Below are 14,037 nucleotides of genomic sequence, written 5' to 3'. Positions count from 1 at the left end.
ATATATTTTCCATGAAGGCTGCTACCGCAGCTTCAAGATCGTCTAGATGGTTGATGAAAGCGTAAGTTTATTGCTTCTGTCCAGGAATTCCTTAAACTTTCAACTTTTCAACTTTCAACATTCAACAGAGGAGCCGAGCGGTAGTATAGATTTCTTTTGGCCTTGCATTGCGATCTTTGACTTAGAGTTGCGACAATTGCCAAATAGTCCGAGGATAGCTCGTATTTGGTTTCGATCGAAAGTTTGTTGAGTGGTACCCCATTTACGATGAAGAAGTCTAGGGTTATTGGTGTGACCCTGGTATTTGAGGAATTAAAAGTAGGTTCCCTAGTAGCTAGAATTTGGCTTGAGCTTGAAACTATGGCCCCTTGAACACGCTTTCCCCGGCAACAGTACGTTAAATTTCCCCATCATTGATGCTTGGCATTAAAATCACCTCCAGCCAAAAATTTTGGGCCTACAGAGACTAGTAGCTGGTCAAAATCTTTTTTTGTCCAAGGCTCGCTGGAAGGAAGATACAAGGAAGCTATTTTAAGTACACCATTTGTTAAAATATCAATGCAAGCTAGCTGTGAGTCTATTCGCGTTGTGGGCTTACTCTCAGTGTGGATAATACTGGTTTTGATAAGGATAGCAGAGCTGCTTTAAGCGGTGTTACTAGGGTGATTGGCAAAGTATTGGTCATAACCAGGAAGGTACAAATGAAGATCGGGACGCATGTGTCTCTTCGTAATGAGCATTATGTTTATTGAGTTATTAATAAGGAAAAGACGAAGTTCTTCATTTTTCTGAACTATACCTCTTGCATTCTATAATCCGATTTTTATTTTTAAGATTGTCATTTCCTAGAAATTAAAACTTGAACTAGATCACGAAAAGCCTGGTTCGACTCAATCGTTTCCATGACTACTTTGAAGAGTTGATCCAGCCCAGTGTTAATATCGAAGATTGCCTTCTCCAGAGTAGACAAATTTCTGTTGGGGTTGCGGTCGCCTCCAGGTATATGTGTGGCAGACTCGGAGCTACGTCACTCGTACTTCTCGGAGGGTTATTCCTTGGAATGTCTGCATAAGAGACGCCGTCTCTGATGGCTGAATAGAGAATAGTTGTCCGCGTTGGCTTTCGTTGGTCCTGCCGTTGAGTTGCTTAGCCTTATTCCAGATTTTAGTTTCCTGCTTAGTTCCATCCTGACTTTGCAGCCTTTAAAACCTGCAGGGTGATTCTCTCCGCAGTTTGCACACATACATTGGTTGCTAAGGATTGACTCACACGATTTGGAGTTAGTAGGATGATCTTTGGTACAATTCCCACACACAGGCTTTATAAAGCAACAATTTTGAGTGTGTCCAAAATTTTGGCACTTATAACATTGGACGATGTCCTTGTTTCGAGTAGCCTTTTCCACTGTAATGTTGTGCCTTCCAATTTTTTTAATTTTAAGCGACTCGGCGACATTCGTATTCATCTTGAAATTTCCAAAAATTAGATTTTGATTGGATTATTATAACTAAAAGTAAGGATAAATTAAGATAAAAGATATTCCATTATTTTGGATTTAATTACATGTAAGGATAGTTCAGGGGATAAGAAATGGGACAATAAGTTTTAATTTTTACAAATTACGCGAAATGGATCGTGTTCAGCGAAATTAGACCTAGAAATTGGTAACCAAAGGTGTCGGAAGGATCTAGTTACTCTAGGAACAGAGAACATTAATTTTTTGAGAAGTACTTGTGAGTCCACCTGTCCAAGAACAAGCACATGGAGTAATTAACCCCAGCACAAGTACGGCGCTCTTTTAAAGGAGGTAGGCTTAATAGTTCTAACCAGCAATGATACGATAACAGAAACTGCTTTTGAACAGATTCAATCCTCCTTTGATGAACAAAGGACTCCAAACGCTAGAACAGTATTCCAAGATAAAACGAACCAACGATACATATAGAGTTTTAGTTGTGTAAGGATCATTAAATTCTTTAGACCAACGTTTGATAAAAGCTAGAACAACTCTGGCTTTATTAACTGTTTATGATATATGTTCATTGAACGACAACTTATTGTCAAAAAGGACTCCAAGATCGTTAATTAGGGAAACACGATAACACACGTTATTCCTAAGTGAGTAAGTGATTGAACGTCATAACCTTACGCTTAGAGCAGTTAAGTAAAAGGAGATTGTTTGAGCACCACAAGAAGACTTCGTTAAGGTCTAATTGCAGGTGCCTATGAAGGAAATGGTCTGAGAAAGAAAGACATAACTTGACATCAGCAGCATACATAAATGTAGTATCAATGTAGTAGCAAAAAAACAAACAGAAGAGGTCCTAAGTAACTACCTTGTGTGATATATGCGAGTAATTCCAAATTTAGATGAACGAATCTCATAACTACTTGCTGCAAAGATTTCATTAAGGGTTCGTTCCAGAGTGAGGATGTCAGTGGCCTTTCAAACACAAAGGGGTGGAGGTTTTTGGCTTAAAATTTGCGCTTAGCCAATACGATCAGTCGTTTCTTCGTTTGTCTCCATCTCCTTAATTGGTTTTATTTACTCAGCCAAAGGTCTTTATACCCTTGCAGAGTATATATATTCTTGATCAGGATCACCTCCTGAGTTGATATGAGCATGTCCGTCTGTCCGTCTGTCTGTTTCTACGCAAACTAGTCTCTCAGTTAAAGCTATCGACTTGAAACTTTGCACACACCCTTCTTTCCTTTGCACGCAGTATATAAGTCGGAACGGCCGGGATCGGCCGACTATATCCTATAGCTGCCATATAACTGATTCAAATTTGACACGAGAGCTATTTTTGGCAACACGTTATGACATGCCAAATTTAATAAGGATCGGCCGACTATATCTTATAGCTGCCATATAACTGAACGATCGGAAATGACCCGATGATAGAAGCTTATGACTTTTTTTTAGATTTTTATTGTAATTAATTGGTTTTATTATGATGTAATCATAAGGATCAGCCAACTATATCCGATGTTTGCGACATAATACCGGGTTTTAACTGCAAGGGTATATCAACTTCGGCTCCGCCCGAAGTTAGCTTTGCTTTCGTGGTTTTTTCTATTTTTATACCCTTGCAGAGGGTATTATAATTTTGTCCAAAAGTGTGCAACGCAGTGAAGGAGACATCTCCGACCCTATAAAGTATATATATTCTTGATCAGGATCACCTCCTGAGTTGATATGAGCATGTCCGTCTGTCTGTTTCTACGCAAACTAGTCTCTCAGTTTTGAAGCTATCGACTTGAAACTTTGCACACACCCTTCTTCCCTTTGCACGCAGTATATAAGTCAGAACGGTCCGGATCGGCCGACTATATCCTATAGCTGCCATATAACTGATTGATCGGAAAAGGTATAACTTTGGTGTTTTTAGAGTTAGAGAGTTTAAATTTGACACTAGAGCTATTTTTGGCAAAACATTACGACATGCCAAATTTCATAAGGATCGGCCGACTATATCTTATAGCTGCCATATAACTGAACGATCGGAAAAGACCCAACTTTCGTGTTTTTGAAGATAGAAAGCTTAATACAGATTCTATTTTTGGCCAGTTGATCCAACCTACCAAATTTCATTAGGATCGGCCAACTATATCCTATAGCTGCCATATAACTGAACGATCGTAAATGGTACTTGGTAGAAATATCAACTTTCGTATTTTTGAAGATAGAAGCTTGGAACTTTTTTTTAGATTTTTTATTGTAATAAATTGGTTTTATTATGATGTAATCATAAGGATCGGCAAACTATATCCGATGTTTGCGATATTTATCCGGTTTTAACTGCAAGGGTATATCAACTGCGGCTCCGCCCGAAGTTAGCTTTGCTTTCTTGTTTTTAATGTTCCTTTTATTTCTTGAATCTTCTCTATGCGAGACTAACAAGAGGTGTATCAAATCTTATATTTTTAACTTAACTAACAGTCATATTGACTGTTACGGAGTTAGACGGCCCTAAAAATCGATTGCTGGGTTGGGAGGTCGTTGCGTCTAAGGCAGGATACGCTAGAAGCCCGAGTCAATCCCCGAGCGAGAAAATTTGGGTGCGAAGGCCAGTTTTTCTTTGTATGACTCTTTATGCTTCTGGATTTCGTCTTTCAGTGCGAGGTTGACTAGATCCCGGTGGATATTTTCGTTGCGAACATACCAAGGTGCCCCAGTGATAGTTCTCAACATTTTTGATTGTGCCCGCAGAATGATGTCCGTTGCTGCTGCTTGCGTTCCTCCACAGCTGGGACCCATACGTCCATATTGGCTTTAGGACTGAATTTTAGAGAAGTAACTTGTAGTCCAGGAGAGTGAATAAGAAAATAAGGAAAGGATCCATTGCTGGACCTTCCTCCGGAAACCCAGGGTCGTGTAGTCGAGTTGGTTCATTCCCGAACACGGCAGCTAGCCTTGCAAGGAAGTGAGGAAAGGATAAAGTCTGGCGTATGCCTTACCGACTCCTGAAATCATAACCAACAGGCGTGGTCCTGCGAGACAGGGATAGACCGCCTCGAGATCGCACGCCCGGTGTACACGAGACGTAAAGGACGAGACACAAGACAGAACCAGGGTGGGGAGACCTAGTTGAGCCACTCCCGAACACGGCAGGTAGCCTTGCAAGGAAGTGAGGAAAGGATAAAGTCTGGCGTATGCCTTACCGACTCCTGAAATCATAACCAACAGGCGTGGTCCTGCGAAACAAGGAGGCCTACTTGGGATCACACGCCCGGTAACCACGAGACGTACAGAACTAGGGAGACAAGGATCCGTTGCTGGACGGTTTCCTCTACAAGCCCGAGGCGTCAGAGTCGAGTTGAGCCATTCCCGAACACGGCAGGTAGCCTTGCAAGGAAGTGAAGAAAGGATAAGTCTGGCGTACGCCTTACCGACTCCTGGAATCGCAACCAACAGGCGTGGTCCTGCGAAACACGGATCGGCCGACTCAAGAACTCGCGTTCACAGACCAAGTGAGAACACCCTGGTCACCAGCCCCGCCACTACCAACTCGGGTCCGCCGGAGCGTATGCACGGTGTCCCGGTGTAGCGGGAGCGCGACAATACGATCAGGCACACGGCGGCTTCCAAACCTGGCACCGGAGCGTATGCACGGTGTCCTGGTGTAGCGGAGACGTCACACGGCAACTTCCAAACCTGGCGCCGGAGCGTATGCACGGTGTCCCGGTGTAGCGAAGGCGGCAGTCAGCAAACAAACTCCCAAACCTGGCACCGGAGCGTATGCACGGTGTCCCGGAGTAGCAGAGGCGACCGACCGCAGCCAACCGTCGGATCAGTCGTAGTCGACCCAAGGGGGTGTTTTCTCAAGGCCAAAGGGCAGAAGGTAGCGGAATCGCTGGCAGCGCGGCGACAGGAGTACCATCGGCGACGGAGTAACGGCGGCGACGGAACAGCGGCGGCGTATCCCGGACAACCCGCATAGGACGCCGACGACGGAGCCAACAGGAACGGAAGGAGCAACGAGTAAAAGAGAAAGAAAGACTTTTGTAGTATAAAGAGGTCTCAAAATAAAGAGTGTGGAAACTTCAAGCTATTTGTATTACTTTCTGGGCTTGGGAAATCACGTCGAATCTATAAATTCGGTGGAACGGATCCGCGAAACTCTGTGAGCTAGCCGCGGCAAATTGTGGCGATCGGCAGCAGAAAGACAGTTCGTTACAGATGATTAGCCAGTTGGGTTGTTGCTTGCGTTGGGCATCTGGAGCGACTAAGGAAAGCGGTATCGTCAGCGAACGTTGACGTTGTTAGTTTTGCGTTCGTACGAATATCCGCAATATACAAAACATACAGACACGGGCCGAGTGCGCTTCCTTGTGGAACTCCATCTTCGATGATGTAGTCGCCCGAAGTAGCTGCGTTGCATCTCACTCCGAATACCCTATTGTAGAGGTATGATTCCAGTAGCTTGTGGGTGTATGTTGGCAAATACGTTTTAATTTTGTGCATGAGTCCGATGAGCCAAACTCGGTCGAAAGTTAATTCTCGTTAATCTGTTCACTTGCTCGATGGTTTGGTGGTATTGCAAGCTTTCAGATGTGGTATTATCCGAGGGAACAAAAATTTTTCAAACAATTTGTTGTGGGGTCTTTCCCAGGCTTCGGTATCATTATAATGATGGATTTCTTGCACTTTTTTGGGAAAAAGCCAAGATTAACGATCCCATTAAATAGTTTGCAGACGACCTTTGTAGCGCATTTTGGAAGTTTGATTTGATTTTTTTCCTGTTGGTGAAGAGCCTGGTCGAGTGATCGGGTTGCTTCCCTAAGGCGTTGTTTTGAAGCTGGTGATCTGCAATTTTGCCAATCACGACGCGTGCGCTTTTTTTCTCGCACCAGCTGTTCGATTTGCTGAGTAGATATAGTATTTGTTTCGGTCTACTTCCTTATCATAAGGAGTAGTGCAAACCGGCGGCACTCGAAGACAACGTGCTTGGCGTCCTCGACTATCGATCTCCCGCACTCAGGGCACCAGTCCTCCAGTCCGCGTGACCAAAACGTTTCAGGTATTGCCGGAAACAGTCATGTCCACCCAAGACCTTGGTCAGGTAAAAATTAACCTGCCCGTGGCTTCGGAGCACCCACCTTCTAAGGTTGGGGATAAGTGTGTGCGTCCATCGTCCCTTCGTCGATGAGACCCAGCAATCCTGCCTGGCTGTAAACGACCTCTCCTTGGCCTCCTCCCTTTTAATTATATCGAGGGCACCCCAGTACCCTCACGAGTACCCTCACGAGCGTGACGTCGTAGGCATGCCCGTGTTGACAAGTAGCACTCTGCAGCTGAAGTAGCTACTGTCAACGTTCATTATTAAATTGGGAACGTTGAACCTCCTTAGGGCTGCCAGTGTATGGCCCCATTCCGCCATGATGAAGGCGTTCCTGATTAGGCAGTACTATGCCTATACTATGACTATTAGGCAGTATTGCTTGGAGCCACCCTTCCACCTGGTTCCCGCTATTACGTTGCGAGCAATTCCAACCACCGCTGCTATGGCATCCACTGTCGACCTTCCTTTCCGGAATCCATTCTGCTTGGGAGACTGCCCTCCCGCCTCCTCTATGGCGGCTTCGAGCCTCGACGCGATCGCCCTCTCGAAGACCTTGCCCGTTGTGTCCAGCAGGCAGATTGGCCTATAGGACGACGCCACTTCCTTTGGTTTCCCTGGTTTAAGTAACAGCAGGAGCTTCTGCACCTTCCACCTAGGGGGAAAGGTGCCTTCGCGGATGCATTTGTTGTAAAGCTCCGCAAAACTTCCCGGCTGCAGTGCCAGAGCCCGCTTCAGGGCTCGGTTCGGAACCGAGTCCGGGCCGGGTGCTTTGTTGAAGGCTAGGCCTCTCCCTATAGCCAGAATTTCCTCTTCCGTTACCCCTTCAACCTCTTCAATGTCTGCTGGGTTGGTAGCTGGGTGACCTGTCTGCCGGCTGGGAACAGCGCTCGCACTATGGTCGTTAATGCGTTCGGGTCCGTGGGGGACTGGCCTCCTGCGCGCAGCCTCTTCATCACTTACCGGTATGCGTTGCCCCATGGGTTTTCCTGCGCCGAGTCACATAGCTCCAGGAAGCATTTCCTTTTGCTTTCCACCTTCTAAGGTTGGGGATAAGTGTGTGCGTCCATCGTCCCTTCGTCGATGAGTCCCAGCAATCCTGCCTGGCTGTGAGCGACCTCTCCTTGGCCTCCTCCCTTTTAATTATATCGAGGGCACCACCAGCATCCTCCCGAGCGCCAGCTTCCTTTAGCTTCTTGAGCTCTCGAGCGCGCTCTTTCAGCGGATCCATCCCCGCAATGACCAGAATGGCGTCGTCAGAGACTGTCCTGAAGCCGGACGCTACTCTTATGGCTCCCAGCCTGTACGCTGCATCTACTCCTCTCCCGTAGCTGGGAGTATTCATCGCCTCAGCCCAGATGGGCGCCGCGTACAGAATTGGCCTTTTCCTGTTCTGCTTGGGGCCTCTGGTATTGAGAAGGATCCTGGCGAGGCCACTGGTAGTGGCTGCTGCCTTGCCCTGGATGTATTCTAGGTGCTCACGGAAGGAGAGCCGGGCGTCGATCATCACACCCAGGTATTTTATGGCCCGCTGGGAGCTTATGGCCATTCCACCAACCTGAATCGTCACCGTTTCTAGTACCTTGCGGCTGCTGACTAGCACCGCTTCCGTCTTTTGCGAGGCTAGGCTTAGTCCAGCATTTTGGAGCCACATCTCCATTGCCTCGATTGCCTGGTTCGCCGCTCTCACCGCTTCCTCCAGGAAGAATTTCCTTTTGCTTTCTCGGATGGTTACCTTCAGTGTTTTGTATCGGTGCTTGAAGGCTAGGTGCCGCTCCTCAAAGTTGTCGCTGCCTCTTGCTCGCTGCATCAGCCGCTCGGATGGAGCCAATCTCTTCGCTCCACCAGTGAACGGGAGCGTGGTTTCTGTGGTAGCGGCTTCTCAACTGCGTGCTGCCCATGCCTCGAGCATGATGCCTCGAGTTTAGCTGCCAGGGTATCAGCCATTTCGTTGGCTCTGCTTGGTAGGACGTTGCCGATATCGCGCGCTGCCTCGGTGAAGTTCCTCACCTGCAGCGTACCGACTCTGCAGCCTCGTGGGTTCGGTTCCCTCGGTCGTTCTTGAGGACTCCCCATGGCGCACAGTATCGCCTCGTGGTCACTGGCCGTAAAGATGCCGCTTATCTTCCAGTTAGCGCCAGTCGCCAGCGGGGGGCTTGCGAACGTTATATCTATGATGGATCCTGCTACGGCTCTGCTACGGATCCAGCAGTACGAGATCGAGTGAGGCAAAAATTTCTCTCACCACTTTCCCTCTCGCCCCCAGTCCGGCGCTCTCGCGTTGAAGTCCCCTGCTACAAGGACATCAGAACGGCCTCTAATGTCATTTCCCAGGCAGTCCATAATGCGCTCAAATTCATTGCTGGTTAGGCTGGGCTCCATATAGCAGCTGTAAAGTAATGCCCCGCCTATCCGAGCCCTGACGAATCCCTCCGCACTGTGCACTGAGTGCATTGCCGCGCCGGTTGCGCCGCAACTCCAGATGGCAGCCTTCCTCGATAGGTCAACTGCCCAGCGGTTATCTGTGCCAGCCCAATGGGGCTCGCTTAGAAGCGCTATGTCCGCCTTCCAGTGCCGCCCTGCAGTGGTTCAGGCTCAGCTGAAGCACTAGCATCCTGACGTCCTAGGTCCACCTCCTTTCGCTGACATGGGACAGCTTCTGCTTCCAGTCTAATGCCTCAAATCCTTCCGGCCCTTATCTTCACACGAGAAGCATCAAAGGTCCCTTTTACAGGTGGCCGCCCTATGGTCCGTGTCGCCGCAGCGGAAGCAACAGCCGCTCCTGTCCTTCGAGCTTTTGCAAGCGCTTGCGATGTGCCCCATCCCAAGCAACCTGTAGCAGCGAGCAACGACCTCCTTTTCCTTCATATGGCATACTGTCCCCCCAACCTTCACCTTGCCCACAGTAATGATGGCCTTGGCAAGGCTCGCGTGGAAAGCCACGATAGCGGTCTGTGTCTCGCCATAGCTTCTTCTCAGTTTCTTGACTTTCAAGGCGCCCTGGTCCACCGCTGCCTGCTGCGAAATAGCCGCGATGGTGTCCTCAGAAGTGGCTAGTGCGTCGAGTCCTCGTAGGAGAACTCAACGCAGGCCCTTAAAGGCTGCATCGAGGAGGTCCTAGGGAGCAAGGCAGAGGAGTGGGCGTACTCGAAGGAGACCAAGGAATCGTCTCCTTCCTGGCCAATTCCAGTAACAGCTCGCCCTTGGCTGTCTTCCTCACTTTCTTGACGTATGGGTCGAGGTCGTCTAGCTTCCCGTCCTCCTTCTGGATCTGGTCTGGATCGTCTCCGCTCGAGATTTCTAAGCTTGGCTATATCTATGATGGTCCATTCAGGCCTTCTCGTGCTTGCTTCCGACCAGAATGGAGTGGATGTCCTTCAGTCTGGTTATCAGGCTCCTTTGCATCGCGGAAATATGCCTCTTGTTTTTTTCCGAGACCCACGATAGCAGCTCGTTCACTATCGTGCCCAGCTCCGTCAGGCATTCTTTTCTTCTTGCCAGCGGGCTGCGGGCCTTATTTTTCTTCGGGGGAGCCGCCCTCTGGTCCTTGTCCGGGCTAAGCATCTCCCGTGGGCTCTTTGGCGTATCCTTCTATACCGCTGCTGGGCTGCCGGTGACTGCCGAGCTGCCAGCCTGTGACGCAAATAGCGGCGAGCGCCGCATTTTATTGCTCTTTCTGAACGGGTCTCCCGTTTTGGCACTCTTTGACTCTTCTGCACTTGTAGTGTTTTTTTCCAGGGCGGCCAAGTGAGGCACCGCCTTGTCAGGTTGAATTGGAGCTTGTGTGAGTCTGTTAGCCAGTATGTGGGACTTCCAGGGGAAACATAGTCAAGTTTATTTTTCACATTTATTATTATTGTATTATTATTGTATTAAACAAATGCCTTCCTTTGGGAGTTATTAGACGTGATCCCCAGTGCGTATGTTTGGCGTTGTAGTCTCCTGCGGCTATAAAACGATCCCCAAGTGAATTGTAGAATTGAGAAATGACGAGATTGAGAAACGAGGAGGGCAGTAAACGGCAGCGATTGAGAGAATTCCGTTGCTTGACTGAATTTGTATCGATGTGGACTGCAAGAAGTTTGTTGCAAGCCTTCTGTGAAAATGGTGTTTAATGCGTTCTCTTATAAGAACTCCAGTTCTGCCGTGGGCTTTCCCATCTGGATAATCTGTGCGGTAGACTGTATAGCCTCTTATTTGAAAGTTGTATTTGCTTGTTAGATGCGTTCCCACCAGTAGCACAACGTCAATATGGTTTTCGGTCAAGAATTGTGACAATTCTAGTTTATGCCGTAAGACACCATTAGCGTTCCACATTGATATTCGCAGAGCCGGCATAGATTATTTAGACTGTTGTGCTATGAGCAGCTGCATCAACATGTTCTGGTTTTAAACAAGTGTTTACATGGTCGTTTTCATGAATGACATAAGCTCCATCATACTTTGTTGGAGGGTAAGCATCATAGTTTCCGTTTTGCTGTGTGGCTGTTCTGGGGCCTGTTGAGCCCTTTGAGAGTTAGGCTGAATTGGAATTTCCCTTCCAGATCGTAGAGCATCGGCATAGGAGAAGCCGTTGGTGGTGTTTAGTGGACCGAATGAGGATCTCGCAGCTTTGGCGAAGAAGACGTCTGGCGTAGTTTTTGACGCAATGTACGCATTCTGTGGATTTTGGTTGCGCGTTGCGGTCGCTTGACGCATGCGACTCTTTAACTGCTTATACTCCATACATCCTCTATCCTATCCTGTCCAGATTTACACGATTCGGAAGTGATCTTCTGTCTTGGTTTGCACCTTTGTCTCATGGATGTTTTCTTTGATAAAGGGGACAATATGACAGTTTTCACCGTTCCCGATCAACGCCGCAAATCGGTTGACCAGGGCACTCGAGCTTTTCTCCCAGATATAAATTTGAAGGGGCTTGGGTTCTTTTCGGTGTCTTGCGCTTGTTGGTTTTCCTCAGACTCCACCAGTTGGGCGAATCTTTTGCTACTGGATCTACTTGGTTCTTCGTCGATCTTCTGGACACAGTTTATATTTTTTTTATGGTCTGCCAGATTACTCTGTGGTATGAGCTTGCACCTTATTAGCGATATTATTAGAATGTAGCGATCCATTCCAGTCTGAGTGGTCGGGACTCTTTGGCACTTTTCGACGGTGTTGTTTTTTTACTCGCAGTAGTCGTTGACGTCGCGTTATTTTTGAGTGCAGTGGTTGTCGTTGAGATTGCAGAAATTGTAGCACTGCTTTTTGTTGGCGCGAAATTTGAATCCGCCATTGGAGGGGGTTTTTACACTGCGAACTCCGTGACGCGGGAGTCGGAGTGAGACCTCCCAACCAGCAATCGATTTTTAGGGCCGTCTAACTCTGTATCAGTCAATATAACTGTTAGTTAAGTTAAAAATATAAGATTTAATACACCTCTTGTTAGTCTCGTAAAGAGAATATTCAAGAAATAAAAGCAACATGAAAGAAAAAGAAGAAAGGAAAGCTAACTTCGGGCGGAGCTGAAGTTGATATACCCTTGCAGTTAAAACCGGATATATATCGCAAAAATCGGATTTAGTTTTCCGATTCTCATGAGATTATCAGCTAGAATTCTCAGAGAAGCTAGAATTCCCTCAAAGGCATTTCTTAACTGCGTGAAGAAAGTGGTTGACTTATATCATTTTGGAAAAAACTGCAAAAAAATGGTAAGAAAACTCAAGTTACTTTCAAGGACCGAGAAAATAATTTTAAAATAGACCTCGATATTTTATTTGATATTAAAATATAGAGGAAGACAAACTATTTTTAAATAAACCAATAGAACCAGGTCGAGCGGGATATTTAGCTGGTGCAGATAAAAACTTGACAGAAAAAGAAGAAAGAGTGAGGCAAAGACTATTGAAAGAAGAGGAAAGGAATGTAAAGAAATTAGATTTTTTGGCTGTTGCTACTTCTATTAAAAGTATCTTGGAGTATTCTTAACTGAGTTTGCTGGATGTTGCCTGCCCTGCAAAAAAGTTAAAAAAGAATTATAAAGAATCTCATAACTAAACTTGTCGCAGCATTAGATCGATGTCAATTAAGTATAAGAAACTCCGTATACATTCTTCAGTACACAGGTTACAGTAAATTTGCTTGATATGAGCAGGATGTTATAATTTTTTGATAGTACACTTTATTAACAATGTTTGTGCAAAATTTGGTGGAAAAATATTAAATAGTTTTTAAGGGGTGGCTGTTTCCCTTAGAGCCTTTTTTTTAGAGCCTTGCGGTGACTGTTCCCCAGGTCAAACAGGTCAACTTAAACCATAAAATTTCATTAGTTTAGTGTATTTCCTTGTGCTTGAACGATCGATTTAAAAAAATTTTTTTTTTTTATTCATACGGGAACGTTTTATGGTAAAAATGAACTTTTTGGTCTCCAGAAATTTCACTAAAAAATTCATTTCGGCGAAAAAAAAGTTTGTGCGTGAAAAGTCGATCGTTCAAGCACAGAAGAATTTCATTACGAACATTATAAAAAAAATTTGAAGTAAATCGGTTCAGTAGTTTTCCGCCAATCCATGTCACCGCCAAGTCATTTTTCAAGAAACACCATTTCGAGATATTCGCGTTTAAAGTTTCAAGTTCAGTTCAAAGCCGCAACGAGGCGCGCGGTTAGGAGCGCTGTAACTTTTTTTCTTCTGCTCCAATCTTTATGAAAATTTGGGAAAATGTTCTTAAGGAGTTTTTCTTTCACTTCCCTCTCTTTCTTTCAAGCGAACGGTTGTGTTTTTTTTGTGCGCACTGCGTTTTATTAAAAATATTGGTAAACCGGTGTTTACATACTTAAGAATTAAATCTTGTGAATCTTAACAATCTTAAAGCCTAAACCGTATCGCTTCGCGAGTGCTGTGGTATATTTGGAGTCGAATTAATAATTTGCCTAAATTCTATTCCAAGCATAGCTCAGCTCTGCTTCTTCCCCGGCTTATCTATATTTCTGCATTTCTCTTTTGCACTCTTTCAAAGCTCCCGCTTCGGCTTCTTGTTTGGCACAGTGGTTCAAGGTATTGTGTTTTTTAACTTTTTATATATTAATTTTTGTTTTATTAAATAAAAAAAAAAAATAAATAAATAAAATGGAATTTAAACTGGTCTGTGCCATTATGTCTTGTAACAAGACAATTTCCACATCCCAGCCTAGCATCCATTGCTGGTTATGTGAAAACGTCGTGCACGCCAAGTGTGCCGGTTTCACTGCATCAGTTTCTGATGCCATTTCCCGTAGGTCTGGGATACATTATTGTTGTGAGAATTGTCGTGCTGTGCAAGGCGAAATGAGGTCGTTCATGAGACAGACCAAAAATGGATTTAAAGAGCTGATCACTGGTTTTCGTAAAATCAATGAACAGCTCTGTGCGCTGGACACTCAGTTAAGTGGCCTTCAGCTGCTAAATGAGTCCCCTAAGCGTAAGAAATCCGCTGTTTCTGATCCGCCTCAGCCTGC

Source organism: Drosophila bipectinata, chromosome 4 (genome assembly GCF_030179905.1).
Source record: "Drosophila bipectinata strain 14024-0381.07 chromosome 4, DbipHiC1v2, whole genome shotgun sequence".
Classification (NCBI taxonomy): Eukaryota; Metazoa; Arthropoda; class Insecta; order Diptera; family Drosophilidae; genus Drosophila; species Drosophila bipectinata.
This window is presented reverse-complemented; position numbering follows the sequence as displayed.